Source organism: Phocoena phocoena, chromosome 17 (assembly GCF_963924675.1).
Source record: "Phocoena phocoena chromosome 17, mPhoPho1.1, whole genome shotgun sequence".
NCBI lineage: Eukaryota > Metazoa > Chordata > Mammalia > Artiodactyla > Phocoenidae > Phocoena > Phocoena phocoena.
The window spans coordinates 38,771,975-38,779,883 of NC_089235.1; the positions used below are offsets into that span (position 1 = coordinate 38,771,975).

At 36.8% G+C, this 7,909-nt stretch overlaps 1 pseudogene; it reads right to left on the reverse strand.

Annotated features, from left to right (window-relative positions):
- Positions 1–888: 888 nt before the first annotated feature.
- LOC136136900 (brain acid soluble protein 1-like) lies at positions 889–4,267 on the reverse strand (annotated as a pseudogene).
- Positions 4,268–7,909: the final 3,642 nt, after the last annotated feature.

Below are 7,909 nucleotides of genomic sequence, written 5' to 3' on the forward strand. Positions count from 1 at the left end.
ATACCACTTACAATCTTTTTTATTTTAATTGTTTATCTTTATTACTGCTGCGCCATTTACACAATTACATATAATTTCAATGCATCTGCTGTACACATTTTTTTTGTTTTTTTATTTTTTTTTCCATTTTCTAATGAGTGGTGTGTTGGAGTTTGTGACAGGATGGAAGAGAAAACTGGAACTGCGATGAATGCAGACTTTTTTTTCATTTCCACTGACCAGTAAACAGAATTACAGGTGCACCCAACCATGGACATACATTAACTGGTCATGAGAAATCTAGGGAGGCTAAGTAGGATGAAAGAATGTTTGTTGCTCCCAAAAAGACCTGGGGAGGAAGAATGGAGTATTGGCATCAAGATACATGTGAACAGGCTAAGCAGGCTGTCTGAAAGTTGGCATTCATCCACAACATTAAAAAAAAAAATCAAAATAAGAAAGCTGTAAATGAAAAAGAAAACAGAAAATGCTGGCTTCATGAACATCCGATTGCCTCGGCACAGGCCCTGTGGGCAGAATCAAACGCATCACTCCCAATCCCCTTGCAGAAGACAAGATGTTCGGATCTTAGTGGCGGAGTGCATGTAACAGCAGTTCAGGTACAAAAGATGTACTGTACTTTCAGACATTGATCTTTAAAATCCAGGACTGATTGGTAGAGTTGACTGAAAGTATATTAGGTATTTACCCACAAAAATACTATTTGGATTCTCCCAACACCCTCCCTCCCTTGATAGGACCACATGCTTGTTCTTGGCAACACATACCATTGTTTCCAATTTGAAACAAGTTAGTATAGGAGAGAGACAGAGAGACAAAAAGACAGAGAAGGAGTCAGAGAGACAGGTTGTTGTTAAGCGGTATTCTTCATTCCATTGGTTGTCCTTCTTACTCTTTCACTGCTAATGTTTGATCGGAATTAGCTGCTGGGGTCTCGGCAGGTTTGACCTCGTCTGTGGGGGCTGCAGGGGCTTGGCCTTAGGCATGGAACTGAGTGCTTCCGTGGCTGCCAGGGTCTCCGTGGAGGATGGGGCAGCCTCAGTGTTGCCGGGTTTTGAGTCTTAAGATGAGGCCCCGTCACTTTTTGTCTCCTGCGCGGCAGGAGCTGCAGGAGCCTGAGGCTTTGTGGGTTCCTCTCCCTTCTTGCTCTTGTCATCCTTGGTGGGGCCAAGGGCTCCGCAGCCTAGGTCTCCAAAGCTTTAGGGGCGTTGCCACCTGCAGCTGGCCGGAGGCAGCCGCCGGCTCCTGCTCAGCATCCTTTGGGGGCCCCGGCTTCTACTCAGCTCCCTCCGTCTGCTCCGTCTCTGCCTTCAGAGTGTCTTCCTTGGCCGCCTCTTTGTCTTTCTCACCTTCCTTGTCTTCAGGCTTGTTGGCAGCATCCTAGGCATCCTTCTCCAGCTTCTCCTCCTTGTCCTCCTTCACCTCTGGGGTCTCTGCAGCACCCTGGGTCTCATTGTCCTTCGGGGTTTCTCCCTCTTCTGTCCCAGCTCCTTTGGCCTTCTTGTCTTTGTCCTTAGCCCTCTCATCATTCACATTGTACCCCTTCTTCTTGCTCAGCTTGTCTCCCAACTTGGAGTTCGGGTCTGGATTCCTGTGCTGCCCTGGGTCACTGGCGGAGGCTCTCTCCCCAGCTCTATGATGGAGACTGGAGCTAGGAGTGAGTTGGAGTGCTGTCACAGCCGTGGTCTCCACAGACACTACTGCCACCCACACTTGCAATCCTAATGATTGTTTAATACAAAAAAGCTAATTAAACTATACTAGTATCAAAATAGATGAAACACATAACTAGAGACAAAGAGGGAAACATAAGAAAGGGTCAACCATTTTAATCCTTTCTTAATTTGTGTTTACCTAATATCACAATCTCAAAATATAGAAATAAAATATAGAACTACAAGGAGAAATAGAAAAGCCAATAATCATAGTGGAAAACACAATCACAATTTTCTCAGTAAATGATAGAAGTAGAGAAAAGATCAGTAAACATTTGGAAGACCTGAACAGCATGATTAATAGATTTAATTGACTTAAACTAATTAATAGACTTAAACTAATTGACTTGTAGAAAACAGTACCCAACAACTGCAGAATACCCATTCTTTGCACACACACACTATGCATTGTTAAAAATTGACTATATGCTAAGTCATCAAGGAAACTCAACAAATTTCAAAGGATTTTACTGATCAAAATATTTTCTATAACTACAAATCTATTAAACTTAAAATCACTAACAAAAAAACATAGAAAATCTCCATATATATATGAATTAATAAGTATACTTATTATTTGACTAACTTATGATAATCAAAATATTGTGGAATGCAGCTAGGCCCATTCTCAGAGGAAATGCAGGGTATTCATTACAAAAGAAGAAAAGATGAAATCAAAAGCTAAACATCTGTCTCATGAAGTTAACAATAGAACAGTGAAATAAACCTAAATAAAAGAAAAGAAACTGAAAGGTAAGAATAGAAACTGATATAATAGAAAACATACATAAAATAGACAGTATTGACAAGACCAAAAGTTGTTTCATTATAAGAAGCAATGCATTTGAGAGACCTCTCCAAGACACAGATCAAGAAAAAAAGAGAAAAGCCACAAATAATCAATTTAAGTTAGAAATGGAGAATGTCAGAAGATATTTTAAAAAATGACAAGACAATATTGTGAAAAAGATCTTAAGAAGATATTGTTGAAACTATAACAAAATGCTCACCAGTCCTTTTCAAAGTGGTACTGTCAATCCTTGTTAATGTAACAAGACAGGAAAATTAAATGAAAGGTACACAGATTGGGAAGAAAGACATAAAACTGTCTTTGTTCACAAATGACATGATTGTCTATGTAGAAAATCTCAAAGAATCAAAAAAAACCTGCAACTAATAAGCAATTACAGCAAGGTTGCAGGATACAACATTAATGTACAAAAGTCAATTGCTTTCCTATAAACCAACAATGAACAAGTGGAATTTAAAATTAAAAACATAATAGCCTTTACATCAGCACCCCCAAAAATGAAATACTTAGGTATAAATCTAACAAAATATGTTCAAGATTTATACAAGGAAAACTACAAAACTCTAATGAACAAAATCAAAGAACCAAAGTAAATGGAGAGATATTTCATGTTCATTGATAGGAGAACTCAATGGTATCAAAATGTCAGTTCTTCACAACTTAATCTACAGATTCAAGGCAAGCTCATTCAAAATCCCAGCTAGTTATTTTATGGTTATTGACAAACTGATTCTAAAGTTTATGGGAAGAGGCAAAATACGCAGAATAACCAACATGATATTGAAGAATAAAGTTGGAAGACTGATACTACCCAACCTCAAGACTTTATAAAGCTGTAGTAATGAAGACAGTGAGGTACTGACAAAAATAATGTACAAATAGATCAATGGAACAGAATAGAGAGCCTAGAAATACACCCCCATAAATATAGTCAACTGATCTTTGACTAAGGAGAAAAGATAATACAATGGAGCAAAGATAATCTGTTTAAGAAATAAATAGTGCTGGAACAACCAGAGATTCACATGCAGAAAAACAAACAAAGAAAAAAAGAATCTAAACACAGACCTCTCTTTCCAAAACTTAACTCTAAATGTATCATAGGTCAAAATGTAAAATGCAAACTATGAAACTCCTAGAAAATAGCATAAGAGAAAACCTAGATGACCTTGACTATGGTGATGCCTTTTTTGATGTAACACCAAATGCATGATCCATGAAAGAAATAGTTGACATGCTGGGCTTTACTAAAATTAAAAACTTCTTCTCTGCAAAAGGCAATTCAAAAGAATTGAAAGACAAGCCAAAGATTGGGAGAAAATATTTGCAAAAAATAGAACTGACAAAGGATGGTTGACCAAATATTTTGTTAATGAAAATGTACAAAGAACTCTTAAAACTCAACAATAAGAAAACAACCAGGTTAAAAAATGGGCCAAAGGCCTTAACAAACACCTCACCAAAGAAGATATGTAGATAGCAAATAAATATATGAAAAGATGTTCCATATCATATGCCATCAGGGAAATGCAAATTAAGACAAAAATGAAATACTACTACAAATCTTTTGAATGACCCAAATCTGAAACACTGACAACACCAAACACTGGCAAGGATTTGGAGCAAGAGGAACACACATTTGTTGCTTGTAGGAACACAAAATGGTACAGCCACTTTGGAAGACAGTTTAGCAGTTTCTTACAAAAGTAAACATACTCTTACCACACAATCCAGCAGGCATGCTCTTTGGTATTTACCCAATGGAGTGGGAAACTTATGTCCTCACAAAAAAACCTACACATGGATGTTTATAGCAGCTTTATTCGTAATTGTCAAAACTTGGAAGCAACCAAGATGTCCTTTGGTAGGTGAATGGATAAACTGTGGTGCATCCAGACAGTGGAATATTATTCAGTGCTGAAAAGAAATGAGCTGTTAAGCCATGAAAGGAAATGAGGAAAACTTAAATTCATATTACTAAATGAAAGAGGCAAATCTGAAAAGACTACATACCGTATGATTCCAACTATATGACATTCTGGAAAAGGTAAAACTATAGAGACTAAAAAGATCAGTGGTTGCCAAGGGGTGAGGGTTGGGGGAGGAATGAATAGGAAGAGTACAACATATTTTTAGGGCAGTGGAAATACTCTCTATACTATAACAATGAATATATATCATTATACATTTGTCCAAACCCATACAGAGCATACAAAAAGTGAACCTTAAAGTAGACTATAGACTTGGATGATTATGATGCGTCAATGTAGGTTCATCCTTGGTAATAGATGTACCATTCTGGTGAGTGATAATGGAAAAGACTATGCATGTGTGGAGGCAGGGGGTATATCAAAAATATCTATACCTTCCTCTACATTTTGTTATGAAACTAAAAATGCCCTAAAAAATAATTTAAATATATATAGTGAAATGCACAAATCCTAAAAAAATTCAAAGAAATAGGAAAGTAAGAATAGTCCTATAATTATTAAATTTGTTAAATCAGTAAATAAAAATCTTCCTACCAAGAAAACTCCAGATCCAAGTTTTATTGGTGAAGAAATAACTACAAATCTATACAAGCCCCTTAGAGAATATAAAAATAGCTCATTTTTATGAGACTAGCATGATCTTGATGCCAAAACCTGATAAAACCATTATAAGAAAGGAGAATTATGGACCAATCTCATTCATGAGCATAGGATTCCAGTAATACAAGACTCAGTATTACAAATATATTGGTTCTCCATTGGATTTTCTATAGAGTCAAAGAAATCATAGTTAAAACCCCAACATTTTTTTCTGAGGAAACTGACAATCCATTTCTAAAATTATATGGAAATGCAAGTAGCTAAAAATATGCAAACTCTCTTCAAGATAGACAAGATGAGAGAAGTTGCTCCACTAGATAGCAAGATTTATTATAAAGCTACTATAATTAAGAAATATGATATTGGTGACAGTTTGACAAATAGACCAATGGAATAAAAAAGAAAGTCCAGAAATAGATCCATAAATATACAGTCACTTGATTTATGACAACATAACAATGCAATCAGAGGTAAAAGGATAGCCTTTTAAGTAAATGGTGCTGAGTCAGTTGGATATCCTTGTGGGAAAAAGGAAACTTGACTCGTTCCTCCTGCCAAGCAAAATATCAATTCCCAGAAGATAAAGGCAAACAGTAACACTTTAGGATATAAGAGAATATCTTCATTACATTGAACTAAGGAAATATTTTTTAAGCAACACACATGCCACAAAGAAAGAAAAATCACCATAAAGGGAAAGTCTTTGAATTGGGCTACACTAAAACTAGGAACATTTTTCACCAAAAGATAACATTAAGAAAGTGAAAAGGCAAACCATAGATTGGAAGAAAATGTTTGCTTTATATCCATAAAACCAACAACAGGCAAGAATATATAAAATACTCTGAGAGCTCTTACTGTCCAAAAGAAAAATGGGCAAGAAACCATAACAGGCACTTCACAAAGAGAATATCTATGTAAGGAAACATACTCAACTTCATTAGTAATCGAGAAAATATGAGTTAAAACCCCAGTGATATGCCACTATGCAATTATCAGAATGTTTAAAAGAAAGAATGATGTTATGGAGTATTTGCAAGAATGTAGAGCAATGGGAATTCTTATACATGCTGTTATGAATATAAATTTGGAAAACAGTTCCTCATTATATGCTAAAGTTGAACTTAAATAGAGCCCATCATCCAACAACCCCATTCCCAGATCATATACCCAGTAGTAGTGTATGCATAGCAGCACTATTCAAATTAGCCAAATTTGCAAAGAACCCAAAGTTCACCAACAGAATGGATAAATAATTTGTGGTGCATTCATTCAACAGAATAATACACACCAATAAAGATGACCTATCTACAGCTACATGAAACAACAAGGACGACCCTCACAAATACAATGAGCAGAGAAGCAAGACACAAAAATTGCACACTTTGTGTCTTAGCCTGTTTAGGCTACTATAACAGAATACTCTAGACTGAGTGGCTTAAACAAAAAACATTTATTTCTCACAGTTCTGGAGGCCAGGAAGTCCAAGATTAAGTTGCTAGTTGCTAGCGCATTCAGAGTCTGAGTCTCCGCTTCCTGGTCCACAGATGGCTGTCTTCTCACTGTGTCCTCAAATGGAAGAAGAGGTGAAGGAGATGTCTGCCTCTTTTAAAAGGGCACTAATCCCATTCACAGTGGCTCCACCCTCATGGCCTAATCACCCCTCATAAGACCTGCCTCCTACACCATCACTTTGGGGATTAAGTTTCAACATATGAATTTTGGGGGGACACAAACATTATCTATAGTGCTCTATAAATCAACTATATAGAGTTCAAAAGCAAGAAAAACTAAATTATAGTATTAAGATTAAAGAAGTGGAGGAGGGAAACAGGCAAGAAGTGGAATGGACTAGGAAGGGGCTATCTGAGGTGATGGCAAACTGTCTTTCTTGACCCCAACTGTGGTTACACAGGCTTTCCACTGGTGATGATTTACTGAGGGGCACATATGTTTCTGTGCCCTTTTCTTAAGTGTGATAACTTCACATAAAATGCAGTTGAAGTTTTGTAATAATATCTTTAAGTTTTTATTTATAGGAATTTTATTCTCAGATATAATGCATAAGAATATTAAAAATTAGGTTCAAACATTTTGAAAGCAGAAAACTGAAAACAGCTTAAATGCCCATCAGTAGGTGACAGGTTCAATAAATTATAACACATCCAGGAACACTGTGGACACTTTAAAAAGAATGGTACTGATATGGGACAATCTTCCACATAGATTTAAGCAAACAACAAGCAAGAGACATAGAACCATGTGCAGAGTATGCTATCATTACATTTGTGTGTAAAACTGAGGTGGAGGATACATGTATGTGTGTTTTATATGCATATAATGATTCTGGAAGAACAGGTGAAAAATAAAACCCCATAACAGTGGTTGTCTCTGAAGTGGGGAATTGGAACACCAGAGGTCATGGATGGGAAGGAAACTTTCTTTTCACTGTACCTGTTGGCATCATGTGAACGTAATCACAAATATGTTACCTTTCAAAATAATATATAAAAAGGTGAGATATATTTTTTAATAAACTGAAATAATTTTGAGAGCTCAGTTCCCAATTATTGTTGCATTTGGATATTTGCATAGATCAAAATGCACTTTCTTTGGGAAACTGACACAGCGTGGAATAGAGGCTGGGAACAAGTGTCCATGAGGGGAAACAAGGGAGGCTGAAAGACAGGGGTCAAGCAGAGACCTGTCTGAGAAACCAGGTCACATGGAGAAGGTCCCCTGTCTGAACAGGGCTTGCAGCAGGGATGAGCCAGGCAAGGCCAGAGAAATAG